Consider the following 12,663-nt stretch of genomic DNA (forward strand, 5'->3'; position numbering starts at 1 on the left):
CTTTCTAAGGCCCACTTGACTTACATTCCAGGATGTCTGGCTCTAGGTGAGTGATCACACCATTGTGATTATCTGGGTCATGAAGATCTTTTTTGTATAGTTCTTCTGTGTATTCTTGCCACCTCTTCTTAATATCTTCTGCTTCTGTTAGGTCCATACCATTTCTGGTCTCACTTCAGCTGCTTTTTATTGCAAAGCAACTTGACTTAATTTTTGCAGGTGAGTGAATGTTGGTGGTGAAAATCACTCACTCCAAGAATGACCACAGAAGCAGGCTCTCTAGTTACCTGAAGAGTGCTCTTCTCTCAGAAGCTGCAGAGGAGTGGGGGGATGTTAGCGGCACCCCCTCTGAGCACACCTGCTGTTTGGGGAGATGAGACTTTATTTGCTAACACGTAGCTGGGAGTGTGACTTGGTTTTCCTGTTTCCATTCTGGGCTCTGGTACTTGATTTTGCTTTGTGAAGTTCTCCGGGGACAGGTGCATCCCATCTGCTGACATCTGTTGGCTCTGAGGTGACACAGCCTCATGAAGATGGCTCTTATTTCGATATTGTGTCTTCTGCTGTTTTGATTTTGTGTATTTCTCCTTCTCAGTTTTCTTTCTCTACACAGGTCCCCATGGACCCAAACGGACTACTTGACATTCTTCTGCTTTCCATCCTCCACCTGTATTCTATCAGTCTGGAATACGGTAATTACTTGGTTCATCTTTCAATTCACTGGACTATAAACAGGAGCCAGGGAAAGCCAACAACTCCATTTTCCATTGGAAAATGCCCAGGGGCTGGTTAACAAGAGGAATGTTCACAGGAAAGGAAATTAACAGTTTGATGAGATTTCAGATTGTGTGCTAGGGAGGATCAACCAACAGAAACCTCTTACCTGAAGCCATGAATCTCTCCTATACCAAAGGAGGAACTGAAATGCAGATCCACAGTTGTACCTCAGTTTCCCCATGAGACTTAATTTATAAGCATTCTCTTAAAAGACAGCAGTTTCACTAGGTTAGGACATTTTGTTTCTGAAGTGGGAGGAATAAGGTACATTAGAAATTATATCATCGTCGTCACCATTGTTGTATATGTATTTTGAAAAATGGCCTTTCTCCTCAGTTCCTGGGACATAATCTCTAAATTCTTTGGAATTTCCCTAGGAATAGAAGTATTTCTGTTACTCATGGTGGATTCCTTAGACCACAGTTAAATTTACACTAACAAGGCGGCTCAGGATGGAGGCTGGCTATGCCAGGAAGACTAATGATGTGATTAGAGAGTAGGGCTTTGAGCACAGGTAGAGAATAGAATGTTTTTCCAGGTAGTTATAAACCTGTAAGATGTTCTCTTTTCACCAAAAAGTCTAAGTCCATAAATTCCTTCTCATCATTGAGGAGCACCCCAGGATGTAAGCAAACTTAAAATTAAGAATGCAATGCTATATACAGAAAGAAATTATGCCCAGGGTAACAGGCATTTTACAGAACTTGCATAGGAATATTCCAGGATTGAAACAATCTAGTGGGAAGAGAACAAATAAAGTTATAAACCAACTTCCTGAAAATCATATTTAAATGAGATCATTGTGCATTATTCAGGTCAAAGAATCAGTATTCCCAACCTATAAGGGGTTCTAATAAATCAGTGTGAAAAGACTGACATTCCTACAAAAAATGGCAGGGTACATAGGGAAGCAAATTTTAAGAGGCAACACAAAATTGCCAGTATACATGGAAATATGTGCAACGTTTCTGGAAATGAAAAAAATGCCAGTTAAAAATAATGAGATATCATTTCTTTGCCTAAAAGATTGGTGAAGATAAAAAGACTTTCAGTACCTAGTATTGGAAAAGTGAACTCTCTTATTAACATGTTGGATGTATAAATGACACAATCTTTCTGGTGGGAAATATGGCATTATGTATCAAAATGGCACATGGGCATTTCTTTTTACTAATTCCATTTCCAGAAATTTAAAATATGTTGATAATCAGACAAGTATATACATACACATATACACACACTCACACACATATATATACATGGATGCAATATATCTATTAGTGGAGAGTTAAAACAGATTATAGTATATTCCCCACATGCAGAATAATATACAACCATTAAAAATCAAGATGTTGATCCATATTATTTGTGGCTACAACACATTGTTGAATAATAAAACAAGTGCAGGAGTTAAAAACATTCATAGCATATTCCCATTTAAATTGTGTGAATGCACAAATCCTAGCAATTATTCTATTCGTGAAGGGGAATTACAGGTGAATTTCACTTTTTTATTGTTTGAATGTATTTTAGTTTTTTTCCTACAGCAGTTTTAGGTTCACAGAAAAATTGAGAGGAAGGTGCAGAGATTTCTTATATACCTCTTCCCTCACCACATTCATAGCCTCCCCATTATCAACATCCCCCACTAAAGCAGAACATTTGTTATAATTGATAAACCTATATTGATTTGTCTTAATCACCCTAAGTCCATAGTTTATCTTAGGGTTTACTCTTGATGTTGTATATTCTATGCATTTGGACAAATGTATAATGACGTATCTACCATTCTGCTGTACAGAGTATCTCACTGTCCTAAAAGTCCTCTGTGGTCCTCACAGAGACAAATAAAGCCCTCTGCTTATCCCTGTCCACCACCCTCACCAGCCACTGGCAACCACTGATCTTTTACTGTTACTAAGGTTTTGCCTTTTCCAGGAAGTCATATAGTTAGAATCACGGAGTATATAGCACTTTCAGATTGACTTCTTTCTCTTGTTAATATGCACTTACATTTCCTCCATTACTTTTCATGGCATGAACACTCATTTCTTTTTAGAGCTGAATAATATTCCACTGTCTGGATATATTACAGTGTGTTTATCCATTGATCTGCCGAAGGGCATCTTCTTAGATGCTTCCAAGTTTTGGTAGTTATGAATCAATTATGTTTCTATAAACATCTGTTTGACTTTCCAGGTGGCTCAAATAGTAGAGAATCCACCTGCAATGCAGGAGACCTGGGTTCAATCCCTGCGTTAGGAAGATCCCCTGGAGGAGGAAATGGCAACCCACTCCAGTATTCTTGTCTGGGAAATCCCATGGACAGAGAAGCTGAGCTAGCCCGAGGCTACAGTCCAAACGGTTGCAAGGAGTGTGATTGCTGAATCATATAGTAGGAGTATGTTTAGTTTTGCAAGAAACTGCCAAACTGTCCTCCAAAGTTACTGTACAATTTTGCAATGAATGAGAGCTCCTGTTGTTCCACAAAGATGTGGAGCAACATATCCCTTGTGGGGCAACAGGAGTTCTCATTTGTCTCCAGTGTTTGATTGTCAGTATTCCAGATTTTAGGTTATTCTAATAGGTGTGTGGTTGTATTTCATTGCTTTCTTAATTTGTATTTTTCTGCTGATATAAGATGTGGAGCATCTTTTCCATATACTGTTTGCCATTTGTATATCTTCACTGGTGAGGTATCTGTTTAAGTTTTTGGTCCACTTTTTAATTGAGTTGTTGAATAGGTTCCTCTCTATTCCTAGTTTTTGAGGAGTTTTTATTGTGAGTGGGTGTTGGATTTTGTTAAATGCTTTTCTTGCATCTATTGATATAATCATATAATTTTTCTTCTTTAGCCTATTGACGTGATTGATTTTTGACAGTCAAACCAGATTTGCATACCTGGGTTAAATCCCACTTGGTTGTGGTGTATAATTCTTCTTATCTGTTTTTCAATTTAATTTGTTAATGTTTCGTTGAGGACTTTTGTATCTATGTTCATGAGAGCTATTGCTCTGTAGTTTTCTTATAATGTGTTTGTCTGGTCTTATTATTAGGGTAACGCCATCCTTTTTGACTGAATTAGGAAGTATTCCCCTGCTTCTGTCCTCTGAAAGAGGTTGTAAAGAATTGGTACAATTTCTTTCTTAAGCGTTTGGTAGAATTCACCAGTGAACCTTCTGGGGCCTGGTGCTTTCTGGTGTAGAAGTCATAATTATTATGCAGTTTCTTTAACAGATATGCTTATTCAGTTTGTCTGTTTCTTCTTGTGTGAGTTTTGGTAGATGGTATCTTTCAAGGAATTGATTCAGTTCATCTAAGATGTCAAATTTAGGGGCATAGAGTAGTTTAAAATATTCCATTATTATTCTTTCAGTGTCGGTGGGATGTGTAGTGATCTTCCCTCTTTCATTTCATATACTAGTAATTTGCAGTCTCTTTTTTTTTCCTCAGTTAGTCTGGCTAGAGCTTACCAATTTTATTGCTTTTTATTTTTGTCCAAAGAACTAGCTTTTGGTTTTGTTGATTTTCTCCTGTTTTCAATTTCATTGATTTCTGTTCTAATCCTTATTATTTCTTTTTTTCCACTTACTTTGGATTTAATTTGCTCTTCTTTTTCTAGTTTCCTAAAGTATAAACAGATTATTGATTTTATATATTTCTTCTTTTCTAATATATGTTGTTGTTCTGTCCTTCTTGTCCAACTCTTTGCAACCCCATGGACAGTAGCATTCTGGGCGTCCCTGTCCTTCATTAGCTCCTGGAGTTTGCTCAAACTCATGTCCATTGTGTTGATAATGCCATTCAACCATCTCATCCTCTGTCACTGTCTTCTCCTCCTGCCCTCAATCTTTCCCAGAATCAGGGTCTTTTCCAATGAGTCGGCTCTTTGTATCAGGTGGCCAAAGTATCGGAGCTTCAGCTTTAGCATCAGCCCTTCCAATGAATATTCAGGGTTGATGATTTCCTTTAAGATTGGCTGGTTTGATCTCCTTGCTGTCCAAGAGACTCTTGTATTCAGTGCTATAAATTTCCCTCTAAGCAGTACTTTTACTGCCTCCCACAAATTTTGATAAGTTGTATTTTTATTTTCATTTTTTTCCAATTATTTTAAAAATTTTCTTGAAATGTTTTCTTTGACCTATGCATTATTAGGAAGTGTGTCGTTTACTCTCCACTCATTTGGGCATTTGCCAATTATCTTTCTGTTATTGATGTCTGGTTTAAATCTACTGTGGTCTGGAAGCAGACATTGTATAATTTCTATCCATTTAAATTTGTTAAAGTGTATTTTAGGGTCCAGAATATAGTCAGTTTTGATGGATGTTTCATGTTAACGTGAAAGAATACTATTCTGCTATTGTTGGATGAAGTAGACTGTGGATATAAATTAGATCTAATTGATTGATGGCGTTGCTGAGTTCAATACATCCTTCCTAAATTTCTGTCTGCTGAATTTGTCCATTTCAACCAGAGGAGGTTGAAGTCTCCAATTATGATAGTTCAGTTCAGTCGCTCAGTCGTGTCTGACTCTTTGCGACCCCATGAATCGCAGCACGCCAGGCCTACCTGTCCATCACCAACTCCCAGAGTCTACCCAATCCCATGTCCATCGAGTTGGTGATGCCATCCAGCCATCTCATCCTCTGTCGACCCCTTCTCCTTCTGCCCCCAATCCTTCCCAGCATTAGGGTCTTTTCCAATGAGTCAACTCTTCGCATGAGGTGGTCAAAGTATTGGAGTTTCAGCTTCAACATCAGTCCTTCCAGTGAACACCCAGGACTGATCTCCTTTAAGATGGACTGGTTGGATCTTCTTACAGTCCGAGGGACTCTCAAAAGTCTTCTCCAACACCACAGTTCAAAAGCATCAATTCTTCGGCGCTCAGCTTTATTCACCGTCCATCTCTCACATCCATACATGACTACTGGAAAATTTTGATAGTGGGTTTGTCTATTTGTCTATTCTCCTTGCATTTCTATCAGTTTTTGCCCCATGTAGTTTGACACTTTATTGTTAGACACACACATGTTCACTTCAGTTCAGTCGCTCAGTCGTGTCTGACTCTTTGCAACCCCATGGCCTGCAGCACACCAGACCTCCCTGTTCATCACCAACTCCTGGAGTTTACTCAAACTCATGCCCATTGAGTTGGTGATGCCATCCAACCATCTCATCCTCTGTCGTCCCCTTCTTCTCCCACCTTCAATCTTTCCCAGCATCAGGGTCTTTCCAAATGAGTCAGCTCTTCGCATGAGGTGGCCAAAGTATTGGAGTTTCAGCTTCAACATCAGTCCTTCCAATGAATATTCAGAACTGATTTCCTTTAGGATGTACTGGTTGGATCTCCTTGTAGTCCAAGGGACTCTCAAGAGTCTTCTCCAACACCACACTTCAAAAGCATCAATTCTTCAGTGCTCAGCTTTCTTTATAGTCCAACTCTCACATCCATACATGACTACTGGAAAAACCATAGCTTTGAGTAGACGGACCTTTGTTGGCAAAGTAATGTCTCTGCTTTTTAATATGCTGTCTAGGTTGGTCATAGCTTTTCTTCCGAGGAGCAGATGTCTTTTAATTTCATGGCTGCAGTCATCATCTGCAGTGATTTTGGAGCCCCCCAAAATAAAGTCTGCTACTGTTTCCACTGTTTCTCCATCTGTTTGCCATGAAGTGATGGGACCGGATGCCATGGTCTTTGTTTTCTGAATGTTGAGCTTTAGGTCAACTTTTTCACTCTCCTCTTTCACTTTCATCAAGAGGCCCTTTAGTTCTTCTTCACTTTCTGCCATAAGGGTGGTGTCATCTGCATTTCTGAGGTTATTGATATTTCTCCTGGCAGTCTTTATTCCAGCTTGTGCTTCATCCAGCCCACACATGTTAAAGATTGTTATATTTTCTTGGAGAATTGGCCCCTTTATCAGTATGCAATGCCCTTATTTATCCCTGATAACTTTGCTTGTTTTGAAGTCTACCTTGTCTGAAATTAATAGAGCTACTCCTGCCTTCTTTTGAAGTTTTGAAATGTTAACATGGTATATATTTCTCTATCCATTTACTTTTGAACCGTGTGTGTCTTTATGTGTAAAGTGAGTTTCCTGTATACAACATATAGTTGGGTCTTGTTCTTTCATACACTCTGACAGTCCCGTCTTTTCATTGGTACATTTAGACCGTTGACATTCATAGTGATTATCAATATAGTTGTATTAAAATCTGCAGTATGTGCACTGTTTTCTACTTGTTGTCCTTGTTTTTTGTTCCTGTTTTTGTCTTCTCCTCTTTTACTGCTTTTTGTAATCTTAACTGAGCATTTTATATGATTCCATTTTCTTTCCTATCTTAACATATCAGCTATAATTCTTTTTCTTTTTTGACTTGTTTTAGTGGTGGTCTTATTGTTTGTGATATACATTTACAACTAACCCAAGTCCACTTTTAAAAAACACTATACTGCCTCATACATAGTGTAAAAACCTTTTAATAACATAACCTCTGATTCCTTTCTCCTTTCCCTTGTATTGCTGTCATTCATTTCATTTTTATATACATTATATATGTGCACATAAGATATATACAAGCATACATAATTGAATACATTATTGCTATTATTATTTTGAACAAACTGTTTCCTGTTAGATCAATTAAGAATAAGAAAATATGTTTTTTAAAAAATAGAAAATAAACTAATTAAAGATTAAAAAATAAATAAATAAATAAAGTGTATAACCAACAACAAAAAAAGAAAATATGTTTTTATTTTACCTTCACTTATTCCTTCTTTATAGCTCTTCTTTTCTTTATGTAGATCTGAGCTTCTTATTTATATCATTTTCCTTCTCTCTAAAGAATTTCTTTTAAATTTCTTGCAACACATGTATAGTGGCAACTTAGCCCCTCAATTTTTGTTTGTCTAAGTAAATCTTTATTTCGCCTTCATTTTTGAAGGATAATTTCTCTGGTATAGAATTCTAGATAGGTGGGTTTTTTTTTTTCTTTCAATAATTTAAATATTTCACATCACTGTCTTCTTATTTGCATGGTTTCTGAGAAGTTAGATGTAACTCTTTTCTTTTTTTTTCCATAGACATGATAGTTTTCTGCTCTAGCTTCTTTCGGGATTTTTTTCTTTATTTTTGATTTTCTGTAGTTTGCAAATCATATACCTCAGTGTATTTTTCTTCATTTATGCTACTTGGTGTTTTTTGAGCTTCCTCAGTCAGTGGTTTAGTGTCTGACATTAATTGGTGAAATTTTCAATCATTATTATTTCAACTATTTCTTCTCTTCCTTTCTCCCTTTCATCTCCTTCTGGTATTTCCATTATGTGTATATTACACTTTTTGTAGTTGTCCCAAACTACAAAATGTTGTTCTCTTTGCTTTTCAATTTTGAAGGTTTCTTTTGAGATATCCTCAAGCTCAGAGATTCTTTCCTTAGCCATGTCATCTGTTAATCTACTAATAGGCCTGTCAAAAGCATTCTTCATTTTTGTTTCAGTGTTTTTGATCTCTAGTATTTCTTTTTGGTTCTTTCTTAGGATTTGCATCTCTCTACTTGTATTCTCCATCTGTTATTGTGTGCTGTCTACTTCATCCATTGGAGACCTTAGCATATTAATCATAGGTTGTTTTTGAATTCCTGGTCTGATAATTCCAACATCATTGCTGTGTCTGGTTTTGATGCTTGCTCTGTGGTTTTTGTCTTTCAATATGCCTTGTAAATTTTTTTTTTTTGATAGCTGGACATAATGTACAATGTAAAACTAACTGCTATAAACAGGACTTTAGTAGTGTTGTAAGGAGGTATGGGACAAGGGGAAGCATTCTATAGTCCTAGGATTAGGTCTTAGTCTTTTAGTGAGCCTATGGGAAATTTATGGGAATCACTTCATGGCAAATAGATGGGGAAACAGTGGAAACAGTGTCAGACTTTATTTTTTTGGGCTCCAAAATCACTGCAGATGGTGATTGCAGCCATGAAATTAAAAGACACTTACTCGTTGGAAGGAAAGTTATGACCAACCTAGACAGCATATTAAAAAGCAGAGACATTACTTTGTCAACAAAGGTTCGTCTAGTCAAAGTTATGGTTTTTCCAGTGGTCATGTGTGGATGTGAGAGTTGGACTATAAAGAAAGCTGAGTGCAGAAGAATTGATGCTTTTGAAGTGTGGTTTTGGAGAAGACTCTTGAGAGTCCTTGGACTACAAAGAGATCCAAGCAGTCCATCCTAAAGGAGATCAGTCCTAGGTGTTCATTGGTAGGACTGATGTTGAAGCTGAAACTCCAATATTTTGGCCACCTGATGCGAAGAGCTGACTCATTTGAAAAGACCCTCATGCTGGGAAAGATTGGGGGAAGGAGGAGAAGGGGGTGACAGAGGATGAGATGGTTGGATGGCATCACCAACTCAATGGACATGGGATTGGGTGGACTCCTGGAGTTGGTGATGGACAGGGAGGCCTGGCATGCTGCGGTTCATGGGGTCGCAAAGAGTCAGACACAACTGAGTGACTGAACTGAACTGAATGGGAACTTTAAGTGCAACTCAGGGAAAATTTTCTCCTCCCTTAGGTGAGAGACAATGGCTAGAGTCGGCTGGAGTTGGGTATTTCCCTTTCTCCAGGTAAGTTAGGCTCTGATAATACCCCCATGAGGTAAGGCTGTGGTTAATTAGTGCTCTATTGTATTAAAAAAAAATTATTTTCCTTTCTCCCCTGATGGAAGCACAAGGAGATTTATCTCTGACATTCAGTGTGAGAGTCTGGTCAAGCTCCTGGTGGTAAATTTCACAGAATTGTGAAGTCCACCCTATAACTGGGTCCCCCTGGAGTTTTTAACTCTCAGACTTGTCCACTCCAAGCTCCCAGCAACTTGTCAGTTATAATGCAGGCTCTCCTGTGCTGGCGTCAATTCCCACAGTGGTTTCCTCTCATAAAACTCTTCCAGTAACCCATGACTCTGTACATTCACCTCTCTCTCCAGTCTTCACTCTGGGAAACATATTTAAGTCATTTCATTTGTAATTTCTTCCCTCCATTTTCTCTTTCTGGAATTTCTGTTATTTGGCTTTTGAACTTCTTAGCATAATACTCGGAGAAGGCAATGGCACCCCACTCCAGTGTTGTTGCCTGGAGAATCCCAGGGACAGGGGAGCCTAGTGGGCTGCCATCTATGGGGTCATACAGAGTCGGACACGACTGAAGTGACTTAGCAGCAGTAGCAGCAGCAGCGTAATACTGCTTTTCTTCTATTTCTTTGTATTTTTGCTCTATTTTTTAAGGGAAATGATTCAACTTTATCTTCTATACCTTCTTCATTTTGCTATCACATTTTTAATATCAGGATCACTTTTCCCCCCTAAGTGCTCCTTCATACATGAGGGAGGGATGGGTATATGATCTCCTGTTCTTATTTCGTGGATGCAGTATATTCTCTTAGCTCTTCAATATATTACTCATAATTGGTTTTTTTTTTTTAATGTGCTTCTCCTTATTTCCTCAAAGTTGCTTTTTCTTTGTTTACATCTCTATATTCCAAATTAGGAATTTTCTTCAGATGTCTGGTTTTCTTCGACTGACTGCTCATGATTAAGATATGGGGCTAACAGGCTGCTCATAGCTCTGAATATGTAGGTCCAGCTTTACTGAGCTGTACTGTAGGTAATCCCCATTTACTGAGCTTCACTTTAGGGTGACCCCATTCATTGAGCTTCACTGTAGGGTGATCCCCACTTACTGAGCTTCACTGTAGGGTGATCCCCACTTACTGAGCTTCACTGTAGGGTGATCCCCACTTACTGAGCTTCACTGTAGGGTGATCCCCACTTACTGAGCTTCACTGTAGGGTGATCCCCATTTACTGAGCTTCACTTTAGGGTGATCCCCATTCATTGAGCTTCACTGTAGGGTGATCCCCACTTACTGAGCTTCACTGTAGGGTGATACTCATTTACTGGCAAAGACATTTGCTAAGGTCTTTTCTTTGGACTGGCCAAATAAACCAGAGAATTTTCTTCCTGTCTCCTCCCAAGAGGGTGAAGGACTGGGTGTCGTTGTTCTGGAACTGAGTGAGGTATTCACTGTGCCTGTCAACCCACTAACAGCTCCGGTTCCAGAGGAAGCTGACCCTGAGACTTTGGGTCTGGTTCTTAGCTTACCCTATACTGGTTTAAGATTGTTCTTTACTAGTTCTAGGATGAAAAGTTCATTATGGCAGGAAAGCTGAGATCAAGAACTATATCTTTAGCTTTGACAGTTCCAAAGTATAAACTCCAAAGGACCTAGGACATAAAACTTTATGTCATTGTGGAAGAAAAGCTATCTAAAACTTGAAAATAAGGCAAAAATAATGGCTTTGTGACCTTTCTAAAAAGTCTGTGGAGAGTCATCTGACTTACCCAGGGAATGACCCTTTGGTTGTGGCCCAGATGTTTTACAACCCTGGTATATTAAGAGATTAACTTTTAGAAAAATAATAAGGTTCATGATATATTGGGGGAGCCCTCTGGTAGAAAAGTTACCCACACACTTGTCTATAGACCATTAGCTTGTTTAGCATCTATTTAGCTAAACTGAATCTTACTTCAGTATTCCTTTCCCCACTAACTCTTATAATCCCTGTTTCTCAAATTTTCTCCAAACCAGCTCTCTTCTTACTGCTGGTTTCTTCAATAATGAATTAATAAAACTTTGGCATGAGTTTGCCATCTGTGTGTATGGAGTTTATGTTTTCTTTAATAATTGGATAATTGTGCTTTTTCACCATTAATGAAAAGTCTGGAAGAATAGTGCTCAGTAACAAAAAGTTGTGTCTCTTGGCTTTCCTCCCCAGATTAAATGAAGGTACTCTGAACTGGGAGAGGTGGGGAAGAGTCAGAGAGAAGCCAAAGAGCTTGGAAACTGGCAGGTGCTAAGGAGAGGTCTGAGCTGCAGAATGTAAGTAATTTGCTTTTTAAAAAAATTATTTTTTTATTTTTGGCTACACTGCATCTTCGTTGCTATGCTTTCTCTAGTTGCGATGAGCAGGAGCGACTCTCTAGTTGCAGTGCATGGAATTCTTTTGTTGCCATGTTTCTCTGGTTGCAAAGCACGGGCTCTAGAGCACAGGATCAGTAGCTGTGGTGCACAGATGTAGTTGTCCCTCAACACGTGGAATCTTCCCAGACCAGGGATCAACCCACTCCCTTGCATTGGCAAGTGGATTCTTAACCACTGGACCACCAGCGAAGTCCAGAATGTAAGCAATTTGCTTTTTATAAAATGTGGATCATACTGTACTTGCTACTGTACATTGTACTCAGCAATATGGGGTGAACATCTTTACAGGTCAAAAAATAATTGTCACGCTACCATGTGAGCTAGCTTAATGACTTAGAAAAGCTCTGCCCATTTCTCCTTCCAACTGGTAGGCACAGTCAGTCTCAGTTACTTTAGTTTTTAAGTCTTGCGTTAAAATAACATCTCCTTATTGGAAAGAATCCTAAACTGGATGGACCCCAACAAACAATTGTAATCAAGATCTAGTGATGAGAGTTGGCACAACCAAGTTAACTGCTCTTTCTGAAAACCCGCTAATGAAACCAGTTGTCTTTAATTCTGCTGGCCATTCAAGGGCAGCACTGATTCATCTCCTGACAAGGAGAGCTTTAGGAACAAAGGATGCTGGGTTCAGGGAGCCTCCCTGGTGTATGTCTTTAGTGATAGCAACCCTCCACCACCCCCACCCACCCCCGCCCCAGCTCTGTGTTCCTGAAGCCCTTGACCATGAGGTAGGGATGTGCCTTCTGGCTGCAGGGAGGTTCTGGGCTTCCGTCAGCCTATAAACAGAAAGTAATAAATGGGTCTGCTCAGAAAGGCATCATGGGGACTGCTGTGGGCTTCTGA

General features: G+C 38.9%; 1 protein-coding gene across 3 annotated transcripts in view; it reads left to right on the forward strand.

Moving 5' to 3' along the window:
• The window catches only part of THBS4 (thrombospondin 4), a 268,357-nt gene that overhangs the window by 95,175 nt on the left and 160,519 nt on the right, over positions 1-12,663 (forward strand). For 2 of the 3 annotated variants that reach the window (XM_081506025.1, XM_081506024.1), the window contains one exon: positions 11,612-11,715. The gene's annotated coding sequence lies outside the window, so the exon portion shown is untranslated. Of the gene's footprint in view, positions 1-9,352; positions 9,405-11,611; positions 11,716-12,663 lie in introns of all 3 variants that reach the window. The other variant, XM_081506027.1, reaches the window with a different exon arrangement.

This window comes from Giraffa tippelskirchi, chromosome 7 (assembly GCF_054371585.1).
Source record: "Giraffa tippelskirchi isolate mGirTip1 chromosome 7, T2T-mGirTip1v1.2.pri, whole genome shotgun sequence".
NCBI classification, from domain to species: Eukaryota; Metazoa; Chordata; class Mammalia; order Artiodactyla; family Giraffidae; genus Giraffa; species Giraffa tippelskirchi.